Source organism: Mastacembelus armatus, chromosome 5, assembly GCF_900324485.2.
Source record: "Mastacembelus armatus chromosome 5, fMasArm1.2, whole genome shotgun sequence".
NCBI lineage: Eukaryota > Metazoa > Chordata > Actinopteri > Synbranchiformes > Mastacembelidae > Mastacembelus > Mastacembelus armatus.
The window spans coordinates 6,175,375-6,190,644 of NC_046637.1; the positions used below are offsets into that span (position 1 = coordinate 6,175,375).

At 38.2% G+C, this 15,270-nt stretch overlaps 1 protein-coding gene across 1 annotated transcript in view; it reads right to left on the reverse strand.

The window, feature by feature from the left end:
* rap1gapb (RAP1 GTPase activating protein b) overlaps window positions 1–12,784 on the reverse strand; it is a 74,935-nt gene extending 62,151 nt beyond the window's left edge. The window contains exon 1 of the mRNA XM_026306396.2: window positions 12,601–12,784. The gene's annotated coding sequence lies outside the window, so the exon portion shown is untranslated. The remainder of the gene's footprint in view (window positions 1–12,600) is intronic.
* Between the last annotated feature and the right edge of the window lie 2,486 nt (window positions 12,785–15,270).

Consider the following 15,270-nt stretch of genomic DNA (forward strand, 5'->3'; position numbering starts at 1 on the left):
TTCAGTTCAGCATTTACACTAATTCGCCATAGCCAGGGATTCAGAGTGTTAGGAGGTGGAAAGTCACATCGTTCCCTAAAGCCAGGAGCTAAGGGGGCACAGTTTACAGAGTGTTCAGGCTCACTCAATTAGCCTTTTGAGTCCATATAACCAAAAAAATAAAATAAAATAAATGATGCATACACCAAGATTTGAATTTTAACTGATAAATCCACACTTTGGGTCCAATGCAGACTGTGGAACATTTCCACAATACAGCTTTATTATTAAGTTGTACAGCACATTAGGCACAGGCCTAATTCTAGACAGATAATCCATTAACGTTATTGCTGCCATCCAAGATAATGTGCCATGAGATACAGTCTAATTCAAATTATTAAGGCTCAGACAGGGGTACACCCTGGACAGGTCCCCAGTCCATCACAGGGCCACATAGAGACAAACAACCTCACACACTCACACTCACTCCTATGGGCAATTTAGAGTCACCAATCAACCTGACATGCATGTTTTTGGACTGTGGGAGGAAACCAGAGTACCTGGAGAAAACCCACGCAAGCACAGGGAGAACATGCAAACTCCACACAGAAAGGCCAGGTTGCAAACCTGGGACCTTCTTGCTGTGAGGCAACATTGCCAACCACCATGCTGCCCTGAACTGTAGTCATAATGTTTTAGACATATGAACCCATCTCTGATACAGTATGCTACAGGTTATACAAAGTGTACAATAAATGATTTAAATATGAACTGTCTGAACATAACAGAAAAATTCATTAATAATGGTGAAGTAAACCCAGAAGACTGAGTAATTCTGGGGAATCTTTAATCTTGATAAAATAATCCAGAAATTTCTTCTTTTAACCAGTTCCACATTAAATCTTGCATTAAGCAGCTTGCAGGAGACAAATATGTGTACAGTAACCAGTGCAGTTACAGCTGGGGAGGACTGATCGATATAAACAAAAATATTGTGTCTTTCTCCTTACACCTCTGCATAAATCTAGTGCAGAGAGCCTGCTAGTACAAGCAGCTCACCTCCACAGGGTGTTAAAATAGCCTGGTCATATTGGATTTCACCCACGGCTCTAAAATGAGAAAAATGAAAACCTGCAGAAATCAGTGGAACTGCAACATCTAAACTTGTAGTTTTTTTTTTTATCCAGAGAGCAACTGAAGCATCTTGTTATGAACCGTTTTTTTCCCCCCTACAGTTTTACCAGCCTTTGTTAATCCTTACAGACGGCTTTAATAGAAAGATATGTTAACATCAGAGCAATGTCAGACATTTGCTTTTAATAGATGATTTTGGAACTCACTCAAGGAGCACGTTTTAAGACTCCATGGACTTTCATGTTCACAGGTGAAGGTGTCTGCTTGAATAAATTCTACCAACTAAAATGACAGAAATGGCATTTTTTGTCCTTTGTTGAGACAAACTCTGCAACAGTCAAAACCCTGAGCTCTTGGTTACAGCTCCTGTACTTACTATAAAAATAAGTCTCCTGCCAGCTCTGACTGAGCAGCTGGGTCAATATGTTGCTTTTACAGTTATGACACACCAGACACAAAATCCAGCTGTAAACTTCTTTAGAACAACACCCCCTACACTAAAGCACAAAGCTCTTAGGTATCGCAGCTCACACTATCCAGCTTAGCAGAAAGCTCCTCTCATCTCTCTCTCACAGGAACATGGACCGAATCAGGACAAATGCACATCAAACACCCCAACTTTTTCTAAATTAAATAAACATTAAATAAACATAATACACAACAACTGTCCTTTTGGTGATAGCAAAGTGTAACCTTTTGATGAGCTGCTGCTGTGAAAACTAAAACTACTAAAACTACATAGACCTCATTACATGCAATGTGTCAAATACTGCATTATTGAATATTTGCAGCAGTTAAGGCATTTGAATTGCTTTAATATGTTTTTAATTAATTTGACTATGCCTTGTGTAATACCTCCTGAGGCTTGAGAAAAGGAAAACACACACACACACACACGCACACACGCACGCACACACACACAAGTGGTGGTTGGCAAGTGCAGATATCCCACAGAGCTGCAGGCATGGAAAACATTTGCAGGTTGAAATAGAAGCCACAAGGTAGAAACATGGAGCATGGTAAAGAAAACAAAAGCTTCCAGAATAAGTTTTCATATTTGCAGAATACAGGTCCTCAACATATAATTGTGGTCCAATGATGTGACTGTAAACTGATACTGCTCTTCTACTTTGGCATGAAGGATCAGTGGCATGTAAGTTGACCTCATTATAATGGCACCTGCCTGTGTGTGGGGCACAAAGTGAAAATTCAGTCCTTGAAGTTGGAACACCTCTTTGCACTCCTGGCAACATCTGGCATGCTCCTGATGAGACCTAGATCAGGGCATCGATGACTCCTGGTCTGTGGTGGTACTTCAGAAGTCAGGGGAATTCACATTCATAGTGCATTCAGATTTTTAAGTGTTAGCCTCAGACAGTAGAGGCTCTGAGCAGCTCCTTCAGTGGAAGACCCTCCGTGTAGGAAGCAGCGGTACCGCAGGTCTTTCATTCCCACCACTGTTAGATTATACAACCAATCTATCTAACAAACAACTGTGCACATAGAGGTTTTCATGTTAACTTATCTTGTGTAGTTTATTTTATTTTAGACTATAGCATTCTTATAGCATTCTTATTTGTAAATTGTGTAATCTCTGCACACATTTTGCATACTTTTTATTTTTCATTCTTTGCACATTACTGTTGTCCTGTAGCTGTGGTAACAATTGAATTTCTCCACTGTGGGATCAATAAAGACTTATCTTATCTCTTATCTTATCTTAATACTACGCACTGAAAAGAGTTGGAACTGAACTGCGAGGTCCAGGAATAATCAATTGCATTTTTGCCACCACAGCATATTACAACTGCCATAAACTCACAAACGAACAAATATTCCCCAACTATCAGGTACAGTACACACAGTATATTCATAATTGTCATATTTTTTTAAATCAAATTACACCCTTGCCTGAGGAATCTCTCACATCTCAAGGCTCACACTGCAACACAAATAGCAACAACAGACCATCAGATCTGAGATTGCAGAATTCTAAAAATGTATCCAGGCATAAGTCCAATCCCACAACTAGCACATTTCTGTGGTACTATAAGTGAGCTCCCATGCAAGCACAGGATCTGCATGGTGAGGTTAGGGACACTACTAGCTCCTCTTTACCTCACCATGTTTCTTCCTGTCTTTGCTTTCTGCAAATAATACCATCAAAAGCAAAGAGTGAATCTTAAAAACATACAAATTAAACATCCCTCCTGGCTTGTGAGTACTGAATGTTAACATAACTAGCTTCTACTCAATTTTTAACAGCAACAGTGTTTCTTACTGATTTCCCAACAGGGGTGTTTGACTTTGACTTGACTGTAGAGATGCCCGAGGCCCTACATAGGTATGTGTTTTGAACATACATAAAGGTAAAGCATACCATGTGTCTACACATTGTATATCTTATTGAATACAATTGATGAACAAATATAATCTGCTGTGTCAAGAGTAAGATGTTTCCAGAATCTGTATTTTTTTCTATGGCAGAGAAAGAGAAGCATGAGAGAAACTGAGAATTTGGAGATGTTCGTGGGGATGCAGCAAGATCAGGGCAAATGGGTCATCATCGTTATGAGGTCTGACTCATGTCTCCTGCGGGCTTGTAAGCCATGCACTGAAGTCCAGGCTCTCTCAGCTTCAAATTTCTCTCATTACTTCAACATGCGGGATCACTACACTAGTCTGGCCATGGCCTGCATGTATTTTTATTACACTGGACAGACAGAGGTTCCATGTAAACAGGCCTTAGAGTTACACCATTGGCTTCTTATCAGTACTGTCCATTAATTACTACAGAGGCTCTGGCAGAGCTTCCACTATAAGATGCATCCTGCATAAAATACCTCTCTCAAGTCATTTTTCCCCAGATTTAGGCTTAAGGTAAAAAAGATAGTGATCGGATAATTTGTAATCACTCCCTCTAAACCACCATATTGGTCATGAACAGCAGCAGACATACTGAGCCATTGTGTTCATTGTTATAATGATAATCATGCAGTTAAGGTAAAGTGGTCACATTCTGGTTAAATTGAGCCACAAAAACCACCTGCTATTATGGAAGAGTAATGGATGAAAGAATCAGTTTGAAACAGCAGTAGCAGTAGTCTCTGTATTAAAGTCCTTTGTTCTGTGGATCCATCCATCCATCCTAAACTCCCCCCATGCTGAGTGCTCCTTATTCAATGTCAGCTGACATCCCCTTTGCCCCTGTCCTATATAGCGTATTTACTGACTGTCCCAGGGATACAAGATTAACACAAACAGAACAAGATATACATGATCAATACATTACAAAATGCTCAGTGATTCTTGAAACATGGACTGTTTGCTTGTAATTAATCACACAGATCCTGAACCACTTAGTCTATCTATTCATCATGCACCTACATCCAAACATCTAAGGGCTTGAACTCTTTTTGTCTTTCTTTTAGCAAATGTGTATGGCTGCCTGGTGTTTCCTACACTGTGGAAAGAAAACAAACACATTTTGAGGACTCTACTTTCCCTGTGGGGACGAGATGCTTTTCCTAACCATGTAAATCTCAGAGTGATGACTTAAGCTATATTAAGGCTACAGTTAGGGTGAGAGGAATGTTAAGCAAGTAGTACTTATGGTAAAGGTTAGGATAATTCTCCAGAAAATAGATGCAATTCAATGTGAAGCCCCCACAAGGAATGGGGGGGAAAAAATGCATATGTGTGTGTGTGTGTGCGTGTGTGTGTGGTCTGAGGTGTCTGTCATTATACTACCTAATTACAGAGCTGACAAAACCAGGGTCCTCATGCTGCATGAGTAATGAAAGGGATTCTGCAGCTAACTGTTAAGATGACTTATCTGTAAACTCATTCTTGCCTCCTGACCTTTCAGCAGTTCCAGAGTTGTTCACTACCCTTTTACTCCTCTACTACAAACACGGGACAAGGCTTTGTTTGCCTAACTGGTAATGTCCAGAGAAGTGCAAAGGATTTAGACACAAGGGATCCTGTCTAATCTTTGAACACTGTATAGCTCTTGGCATGAAGGAGTAGATATAGAGCTAGCAATAAATCAAGCATATCTCCTCCCTCCTTTTTGGTCAAAATCTAACTTGCACATTGTACATGTGAGGTCTATAGTTATCTTCAGTAACTTTAATCAACTCATTTCAATTTCCAGATCAACATTAATGGTTGCATTTGGTCTCATCACTGTCCTCAGTCCAGCAGCTTTAACTGACACTGTTCACTCACTAAATCAATCAATGACAATCTAAAGGAAATCTTGTTTTTGCTGAGCTCTAGTGGTTTAACATCTCACCTTGTTGTGAATGATGAAGTACTCCAAGGTGTGTCAGTACACAGTGACATTAATGCACAAGCACATTTGTAATGGATTTTGTATGGTTGGTATGCTTTATTTAGTGCAAATTTCAAATACAAAACCTCAATGATGTTGACCGTGAATAGAGGTACTTGTCAAGCTGCAAATGGTAGGCCATCTATTGTATGTTTTTAAAAACACCCCTTTGCAGCTTGCATGTGGATCTGACAGTTTTTACAAATATAGACCATAAGGAATGTGTCATCCTCCGCCCCAGCACAGAACCCTAGGCTGCAAGTGTTTGTGTTATTTAAAAGGCACCCACAGTAACCACAACCATTGTAGATTTGCTAGTCATTGCACACATTGTAATAATATGATTATGCAGAGATATGGTATGTATGAGAGTATGAGAGAAAAAGATTAGTGATCAATATTTAAAGCACTTTTAGTATTTTCTGCAGCCACTATTACTAAAAAAACACAATGATTTAGGCTGTGTTTTATATAGTAACACCCTGGAGTTCAACCATACCTGCTACTATTTGCTGTTAAAAATATTTTGCGCTGGTCAATTTTGCATTCATCTTCACAGAAAGTCATTTGAGGTTTTCAAAGACATATCTAAAGAATCTATAGATTCATTCCTGGGAATCAGGAAACCAGAGCATTTCCCTATACTTTATTAGTATAGAGAAATCAGTACATTTCAACAGGACAGCAACTATACTCCTTAAAATGACTAGAAATTTCACTATAACAAATGAGCACATCATAATCTCAAAAACAAGAATATGACAAGCTTTATCAAGGTTGGCTGCATTAAAGTATTCCTGCACTATGCAGCTACAGTGGGCGTACATCGACAACTGAGAAATCAGTGATTAAATAATGTGGCACACAAAAAAAAAAAAATGTAAAAAAAAAAATGACTGAAATACAGTTCTACATTCAAACAGCTTGCAGCCACATTTGATTTAAACAAAACCTAAATGACAAACCTGTGCTGGAAAGTAGGCCCACAGAGAGGTCAGACAATGTGATCGCATAAGTAAAATGCTAAAAGTGTCAGGAGCTATCAGGCATAATAAAATGTATTAAGAACTGGTCAAAACGCAATTTACACATCATCACACCTCTGTATGCAATAACTGTTTTGTATGTCTTGATTACTGTAAGTTTGAATATTATTGAGTTAGTGGCCCTTTTTTTTAAAAACAAAAAAACACAGCACTAAAAGTTTTGTGAGTGGTTTAAAAAAAACTATAAAAATTCTGGGATAGTAATATAATTTTTGTGATTATTTTGTGATAATCATCTTGTTTAATAATACATCAAAAATTATGGGGCCCGTTTTTATAATAAAATCTACTCAATGATCAGGAAAAAAAAATGTAATTAGATGTTTTTCTTAAATTGTTTACCCAAGATAACATTAAGGTACAGGCACAGCAGGTAAACAGAAAAATGTGTATAAAAAGATGCTGTATAATACATTGCCCTGAAAAACAAGATGTAGGAAAAGGAGTAAATTCTGGCAGGATGCTGATACTTGAAGGGTAATGTATTTCATGTTGTCATAAACCACAGTGGCAAGAGCAATCAGAGCCAATCAATGGCACAAGAAAAAAAACTAAACCAAAACAAAAACAAAAAACCAATGGTGTCCTGAAGACACATACTGTATCTCAAACCTTTGAGAGCAAGTGCAAACTTGGCTGGTGGGCATCCATTACATATACAGACAAATCACCATTATACTACAGAAAGAGAGTAATACTCAAACAGGTCTAGTGTTCCTATCTAGCAATAAAGCTGTTACAAGAAATGGGATGTCTGGTCTGCCACAGAATACCAAATAGGCTTCCTGTTTTCTGCAGACTGCAAGGAGCTGCATTACAGTATTTCACTGACACAGGAACAGTTGAATAGAAAGACAAATGTTGAGGAGGGGGCATTAAAAAAAGATTTCTGTAATTAATATTGTCTTGAGATCTAATTTTTTTTTGTTTTTTGTTTTTTAAACTACCCTATGTGCTTTGTTAACATATTAAAATGTGCCAAACTATTCAAACGTATGTGTCAAACATTTGTAATTCTAAGTGCTTGCTCTTTTCTCATCCTATCCTTTGATTTACTTGCACTATATATCATTATACTCCAGCTTTATTTATAAAGCTCAGTAACAAAAACACTGATGAAAATGACGAAAATTACATATTATTATTATTACAAAGCACACAAAAGTAACACTCACCCAGGTTTAAGAAAAAAAAAGAAGTTCATGCTAAAGAAACCATGAACAATGGCAGAGCCACTCTTTCGTCCTACTGAAATTCATAAAAGTAAAAGTGAATTAAATATAACCCTAAATGTTAATAAGACAAGGAAGTCATCTGTGTGAAAAATGGGAACAAATGGAGCCATTTGCATCACAGAAGCCATTGTCTGTGCTCTGACAATTACTGGCTTAAAACTAGTGATTTCTAATGACACTGAACCTGCATCTTCAGGAGAGAGCCAGAGCTGCACTGCAGGCTAATAAAACAGAGTCACACTGAGACACCTTATTAGGGTTAATTACATGTAGGTGTCTCTAATGACAAAGAGCAGTGGGCAACAGCTTCTAGACTGACAGGTTCAAATGCTGCTCCCATTGCTTGCACTTTCTAATATTTTCTTCACTTGCCTGCATTTATATTAACACAAAACTCTTTTCTAAACTGTATCAGACACCCAGTCACTGCCACAGGAACGTATTTTAATTAAGAACAGTGTTAAAGGTTGATATAGCTGCTTTCTAAAACATCATTTTATATGTTAACACATATGCTTCACAGTTACCATCACGCTCTGACTAAACTGTTCATTTTGTACTGATGTTAGCGAACTATATCATTGCTTACCATAAAGTCCATCAAGGAGCAAGGTGGGAGCAGCTACGCTGATAAGCCACATTAAATCCACCCATCTTATATTGTGCAGGTGCCCCTCATGCCACCAAAACCTCTTTGTGTTCAGCCATCGCAATTTGGATCTTATCACACAAGTATCAAGAAGTGACCGTTCATGTTTAGTCTAATATATCCCTCCTCTTGACAGGTGCCACTCTACCGAGATAATCAATGTAATTCACTTCACCTGACAGTTGTTGTAAAGGTGTGGCTGATCAGTGTATGGAGGCCTCCTTCCTTCTGATAATTGACATGTCACAGAAGGAAAAGCACAGCATCAATAATAAACTAACATTGAATGTCTGCCTGGATCTGTACTCATTCTTTCCCATGATAAAGGGTAAACAGCCAATAATTAAATCACAGTTTTTAGTGTGGGTACACAGAAAAACTACTACAAAGTAATATTACTAATTATTACTGACCACAGTTATTGACAGTTTTATACTCGGAGACACTGCTGTTAAAATTATTTACCCCACACTTCAACCCACCTGGATTAAATTACTATTTATTTTTCCTAATGGAGGACCACAGTGAGATGTCAGTATTACAATATACAATGTATAACCTGTTACATTTAATTGTGAATTGTTTCCTCTAATCTGTAGACCCCAGCTAGCCTAACTGGACAAAACATGTATAAAATGTGCCTGTTTCTGTGTGTGCAGATGAGCTGGCCAAATATCAACATATTAAAAACAGCAATAATACTTTTGGAGAACTGCCTTACAAATATTTATTGTTCAAACCTGGTCTGCTACACAGAAATCTGTCTGCATGTATCTGTCACCAGCTTTTGTTCTTATATAGAAGTGAGATGTCTTCACTGAGGTATAGAGACTGTACCTTGCAACATATGCTGTGAAGTAATTGATTTCCTATGGCACAACAGGGGCATTGATCCTCACTGGGTAGCACTTCATGAGATTCAGTCAGGGGAATCAATGGGGAACTCATTAATGACTACTGTAAAGTAAACAAAGATTTGTCTTGTTTTGCTGTTTACCTTCAGTCCAAAGCAAACATAGAGATGATGGTTTTAGCTGGTCAAAAACCATTTAAAACAACAAACTTCCTAACTTCAGTGAATAGGATGGTCCTTGTATGCAAACAAGACATGAGAAGAAAGATAACATTTGTCACTTCCTGCACATTTACAGTAGCTTTGCAATAGTATCTGCACTTGTTCTTCATCTATGGCGTATAGGCTTAACATATTCCGTTCATCTTTTCATCCTTCATGAAAATCAACGTCATGTGACAGACTGAGACACACTGTGAGATTTGTTCAATTCAATATACTGTAGCATGAGTCAACCTGAGCATCAAAAACGATGCTTGTCTACATCTGACAGACCATATCCAACATGATAATGTGTTTAATTCGCCTGATCCATGTAATGTACAACTGTGCATTTTAGGAAAAAGGCAGACAGCGTCTCTATTTCTAGGCCAGGTTGTGCTCAAAAAATAGCGAACTTGTGTTCATTATCTTTTTTAAAACATTGGACTTCTGTCCATGTGTTGGCTGGTGTTGGTTGTTTAGAAATACATTTTGGCTCCAGTTTATATTCAAAAAAAGAAACAACCAAATCCAGTGTGTTCCTAAAGCTGCAATGTTATTTAGAAACCTGTATTATGAGTCAGTGGATCATCCTACATGTTTCAGATATATCTCAAACTGACAACACCAGAGCAGTACATTTTCGGATACATACAAAGTCAGAGATAAAATTACTCATGAGTCTACAGTGAACACTTTGCTTTGTTTGCAATAGGATGTGTGTTGAAGAGAGCAATACATGATGCAGTAATGCACTGGTAAAATTCACAGACGGTCTCTGACATGTCTTTCACCCTCTTGTTCTAGATTTACTGTGCCATCATAAAGTGATATAGTAAAAGACAAATGACACCAAAAAAGCAGCATCCTTCATGAGTAATGCATTAACACCATACCCCACCATGAGCACAATGACAGTGTATGTCTTGTCTTTCAACAGCTTTGACAATGTCCTTGAATGTTCCATTTCTTAGAGCAGCAAAACCATCAATATCTCTGTATGTTTCATTAACAACATGCACAGAATTTCCTATTACTAAATATTTATGTAACATTGTGACATATTTGTCATTTTGTGTTAGAAAAACTATACTCTGCTGATGTCCTGTTATAGCAGAGTGCTATACCTTGATTACACATCACTACAGTCACTAAAACTGGCTTTTCCTATACAGATAATAAACTACATAAAAAGTTAAAAGTTAAATTTGAATAATACCTGAACAGAGGAAAGCTTTCGGGATAACTGGAAACATATTATCAGAGCCATTTCAATACATGTCAATAGAGAGTCAATTGCCGCTCCATTAACAAGAAGAACAAAAGAGAGGCTACAGAAAGCAGAATAAATATATATGCTTTCATTTAGGCAGAAAGGTTTGTTTTTAAATAAATCCATTTACTTTTAGAGTAGAAAACTGTTTTGTGCTGTATTTGTGTTGCTTCTTGTTTTGAGTGCTCGGTAAGTGCCGCAGAATAAGAGTGAAAATGAATGATTTGCTTCAGTGTTGGTTGTTCTGAGTGCAGTGGTTAGTTTCTAAATGAATTTTAGGCCACAGGAGCAGACAGATGACATTTTCTGAGCTGCATGATTTCAATCTTTTAATGCTATATAATCTTTAAGGTCAAATAAAAATCACAGGGTGAAATGGAGAATAAAAATCTGCCTTTAACTGTCCAAGATTTTTAAACAACAGCCCTCTAAAAGTGATTGCATTGCACCCTGTTCATTGCTACTGGCTACTTTAGCATCACAATCTGGGTTACATGTATCAGTGATTTGAGGACTTGTACTGTAAATCACATACGCACAATTTCACAGTCTACTATCCAAGTTATCGTTCCATGGATCCTCATTTCAGGGGAAGAAAGTCTCTTCTTTTAACCACACAAACCACAGTGTCTTTCAAGATAATGTGTTTAATTCCAATGTGATTTAAACATATAAATATCAAATTTATGAACATTTTACAGTCTTGTAAATTAAAAAAAAAACCCATATGCAGATTTAGTTAATCTGAATGATTGTGTCATACAGTAGTACTGACTATTATTTCTATTTTGCAACATTTCAGCTGCTTATGGGTTCATAAATAAAAACGAAGTTAAATTCTTCTCCTCTTCTACTACAAAAAATGTGGAGATCCAAGTTAGTTTTAGGTGATATTTATAGTTACACTCTACTCAGTAGTAAGAGAGAAGAGCAGGTTTGACATTCAAGGTGAGGGACTGTTTTCAGCCTGCTGGCCATCCAGGACAGCCAGATCTCTGACTGTGGACGTTGTCATTAGGATGCAGACAGATACAGTTTCCCCGATGGACTGTGGAAGCAACTACATTAATACTCCATCAACTGCACATTCCCCTTCACTCTCTGATGGGACACACTGGTGGCCAGACCAACTTCCACAGCCTTGAGATCAAGGGATGAAGAGGTGAAGTGGAGTGTGGTAACAAGGCGCTTGACATTCCTGCCTGTCAGACATCCATCAAATTTATTCAATTTCACATATTCACACAGGCGCTGCCAAACACACCGGCTCTTGAACGCTGTGCTCAGACATACTACACTATGACAACATTGTCAACATTTCCCTGCTAAGATTTTCCACAGAAAGCTTTAAGTCTTTAAAAGTCATAGGCAGCAGTGACATAACTGAGGAAAAGGAAGATCAATATACTATACGCTTCTCTGCAAAAATGCAGAGTTGTCCTGAGTTTCAAACTCACTGCTGAGACACAATCTGCTGCAATAACAGCCTACAGCAAAATTACCCCAAGTAAAAGGAAGGAAAAAAAAATTGAATCAAGATCCTTCTGCATGTTAAATCATTTAAATGAGTGCATTTGCTATATGGAGAGAGTTCTTTAAATATTCCTAAATGGAAACAGATTTTGTATTTGCTGACAAAGGCAGAATGAACCACACACCAAAGGTTTAATTAGACTACTGCTGTAACTGTGAGCATTTACATTCATAAACACCTTGCGTTTTACTGCATTTACACTTTCCCCATTTTTAACTGCACTGTCCTTTGTCTTTGTCAACACTCACATTTATTTATAACGTTACAAGACAATAAACTGCAGTTTGATCTCATGTGTTAATTGGGTTAATTGGTAATATGCCTAATTGACTGCTTTGCAAAAAAGTTATGTTCTCTTACCTTTTTGCAGAATGGGGAGAGGTGCTGGGACTGGAAACGCTCCCTCACTGTAATGAAGATGGACGCAACAATGGTAGGTCAGTGGTTTTAATTTTGCAGTGGGGTGAAGGGAAAAAATTAATATTGTCGCGTAGAAAGAGCAACAAGCCGAATATCGGCAGGAAAAAAACGGATTAGAGCTTCAGCAGCAGAGCAGAGAGAAGACAGGACGTTCCGTCAGATCCTCAGCATGAAGGAGACAGTATCAACCCGCATCTGATGCTTTAGTCGCTCTTTTCCTTTCTTTTAAATCGCACATGCTGTCACTGTCATGTGACCATTCCCCACCGTCCAATGCGCTTCCTACTACTCCTCCATCCACACACACGATTAAATGCTGCAGCTTCTGCAGCTTAACAGCTGGGAGAAACATACATGTTCGTCCTACATATTCCACTGGGCATCTGATTGGCTGTCGGGGATGAATTACAAGTAAAACACACACTGGAATAATTGTGAGGGATTTAAGGACATCTGTTCATGCTGTTCATAATGTACTCATTTACTGAATGGAGTGTAACAGCTGAAGCGGATGTGCATGGGTTGTTTAGAAGTAGCATTTTATTTGGAAAAAGAGCCATCAAAACCTTGATTTATTTAAGTTCAGGGGAATAGTTTACTCATTCACACATTTCCTTCACTCCTCCATAAACCATCCCATTTTAAAAGTCTCATCCATCTTTCTTGTCATTCTGTGTCCATCAGCTATTTGAGTTGGGCTGTATTTCGCCTCAGGCATTGCTGATGTGAGGGATTTGATGTCCATGGCTGTGTGAAGCCACACAAATCCATCCAGTGAAATTATGAACCCCACCAGAGTAATAAAAAGATGCCATGTGACTGACCCACCAAAGCAGAAAGTTAGATTTAGACAGAAGATTAAAACAGTCACTTTGGGAATTTCTCACATCAACACAGAAAAATAGTTGAATCAGGGTAAGGAAGAAGATAAATATGGTGAACATTATACCTGATAAAGATCAGCATGTTATTACGGATAGTACTATATTCGCATTCAGTTCAAAGCACTGCTAGTAACCAGTATAGAAACATGACAAAGAGTGAGGCTGCCCTTCACTGGTTGAATCACTACATGAGGGAACAATGTCTTGAGGCAGCCATCTAAATCGCTGTGTCACTTTCACAACTCAGTAGGTGGTACCTCTGACTAAATCTTCACAGAAATCCCCTGAACCTCAGCCAGGTACACTGATGCCAGTTATTATAAATTAGAAGTGAGGAAAAAGTTGAGAGGGGGAATCCTCTTTTTTTTGACAGCCTATTCAATTACATATTCATACACGTGTCATCTCTGTTGCTACATAAAACCTGGCACCCTTCTTTACAAAATCCCAAGCCAATTTTGGGGAGATTGCCTCGATGTTCATTGTATACGTTCAGGCTGCATCCTTTTAATGCATTGCTGTGTGTGACAGATAATAGAGAGCCTCGCTAAAAGCTGCTGCAGAAATCTTTACCTTTAAGAAACACAAAATGACTCTGAGAGTGTGTAGTTGTGTGGATTCCAGGGAAGATGTGGCACCATGCTGTGTTCACAGTACCACCATTATCATTTTTTTCTTTTTATCTCTTCTGTTCCTTTTTTCTTGCTTCTTCATGCCACAGCTACCTGATCACTCATCTATGCATTTGTCCCCTTCTCTTTATTCTCTCTTATTTTTTTCTTGTTGGCAGCCAACCCCACTCGAATAGTGCTAATTGTCATTCACAGAAAACCCAGGACACCTCATTGTGAATTAATCTCGTCCCAGCAGATCAACTCTGCCTCATCATTTTCCTCTTCAAGAAAAACACAATCTGAAATTAGATTACTTCCTCTCCACTGGATACATCTTCTTGACCACAGCTGGTTTTCATTGTGTACAGGTCTGAAAGCAACAACGTGAGAAAATACAGTCCTCCCACTCTCCCACCTCATAACCCTGACCTCCTCCCAAGCCATCTGTTTTACAGTTCTGCTGGGCATCAAGAAACTTATTAAAGACTTTGCTCAAACCATAGCCGCACACCTGTAATGGAAAACTGTTCAACTAAAGCAGCATCAGATGGTATACTCGACCAAGTAGATTACAGAGCTTAGTTCTTATCATGGTAGACCTATGTTAATAATACTTTTAGAACTGCAAAGGCCTAAAAATGATCTGCAACTATTTTAGTAAAATCATTTTTGTCATTTTTTCTGGGTACTATTGCAGCTTTTCTGATTGGATGAACTGCCTGATATTTCTACTATGATTGCCCACAATCCTCAGGGTAATTTAGCATCAAACAATGTATAGTTTCATAGTGGTTTTAATGCATTCTTGTTGTATGTTTTTATGTTTGCCTTGCTGTAACAGTAAATCTCTGAACTGAATAGAAATTACAGGCAAAGGAAAAAAGCGAATGGACATTGATTATTGAAACACTTATAGCCTGCTAAAAGCAATTCAACCATTCCATCCGACTGAATTGTCATTAGCTGTTAGGTTATTAGATGTCTGGCTGAGAAAATTCTGTTTCAGAAATCACAGTACAGCATCCAGCTCACAGGATGTGGTTATGGATGAATGTCAGGTGGAAGCTGCCAAAGGAGAAAGTCACTTGATAATGGTTACATGCAGAAATGAA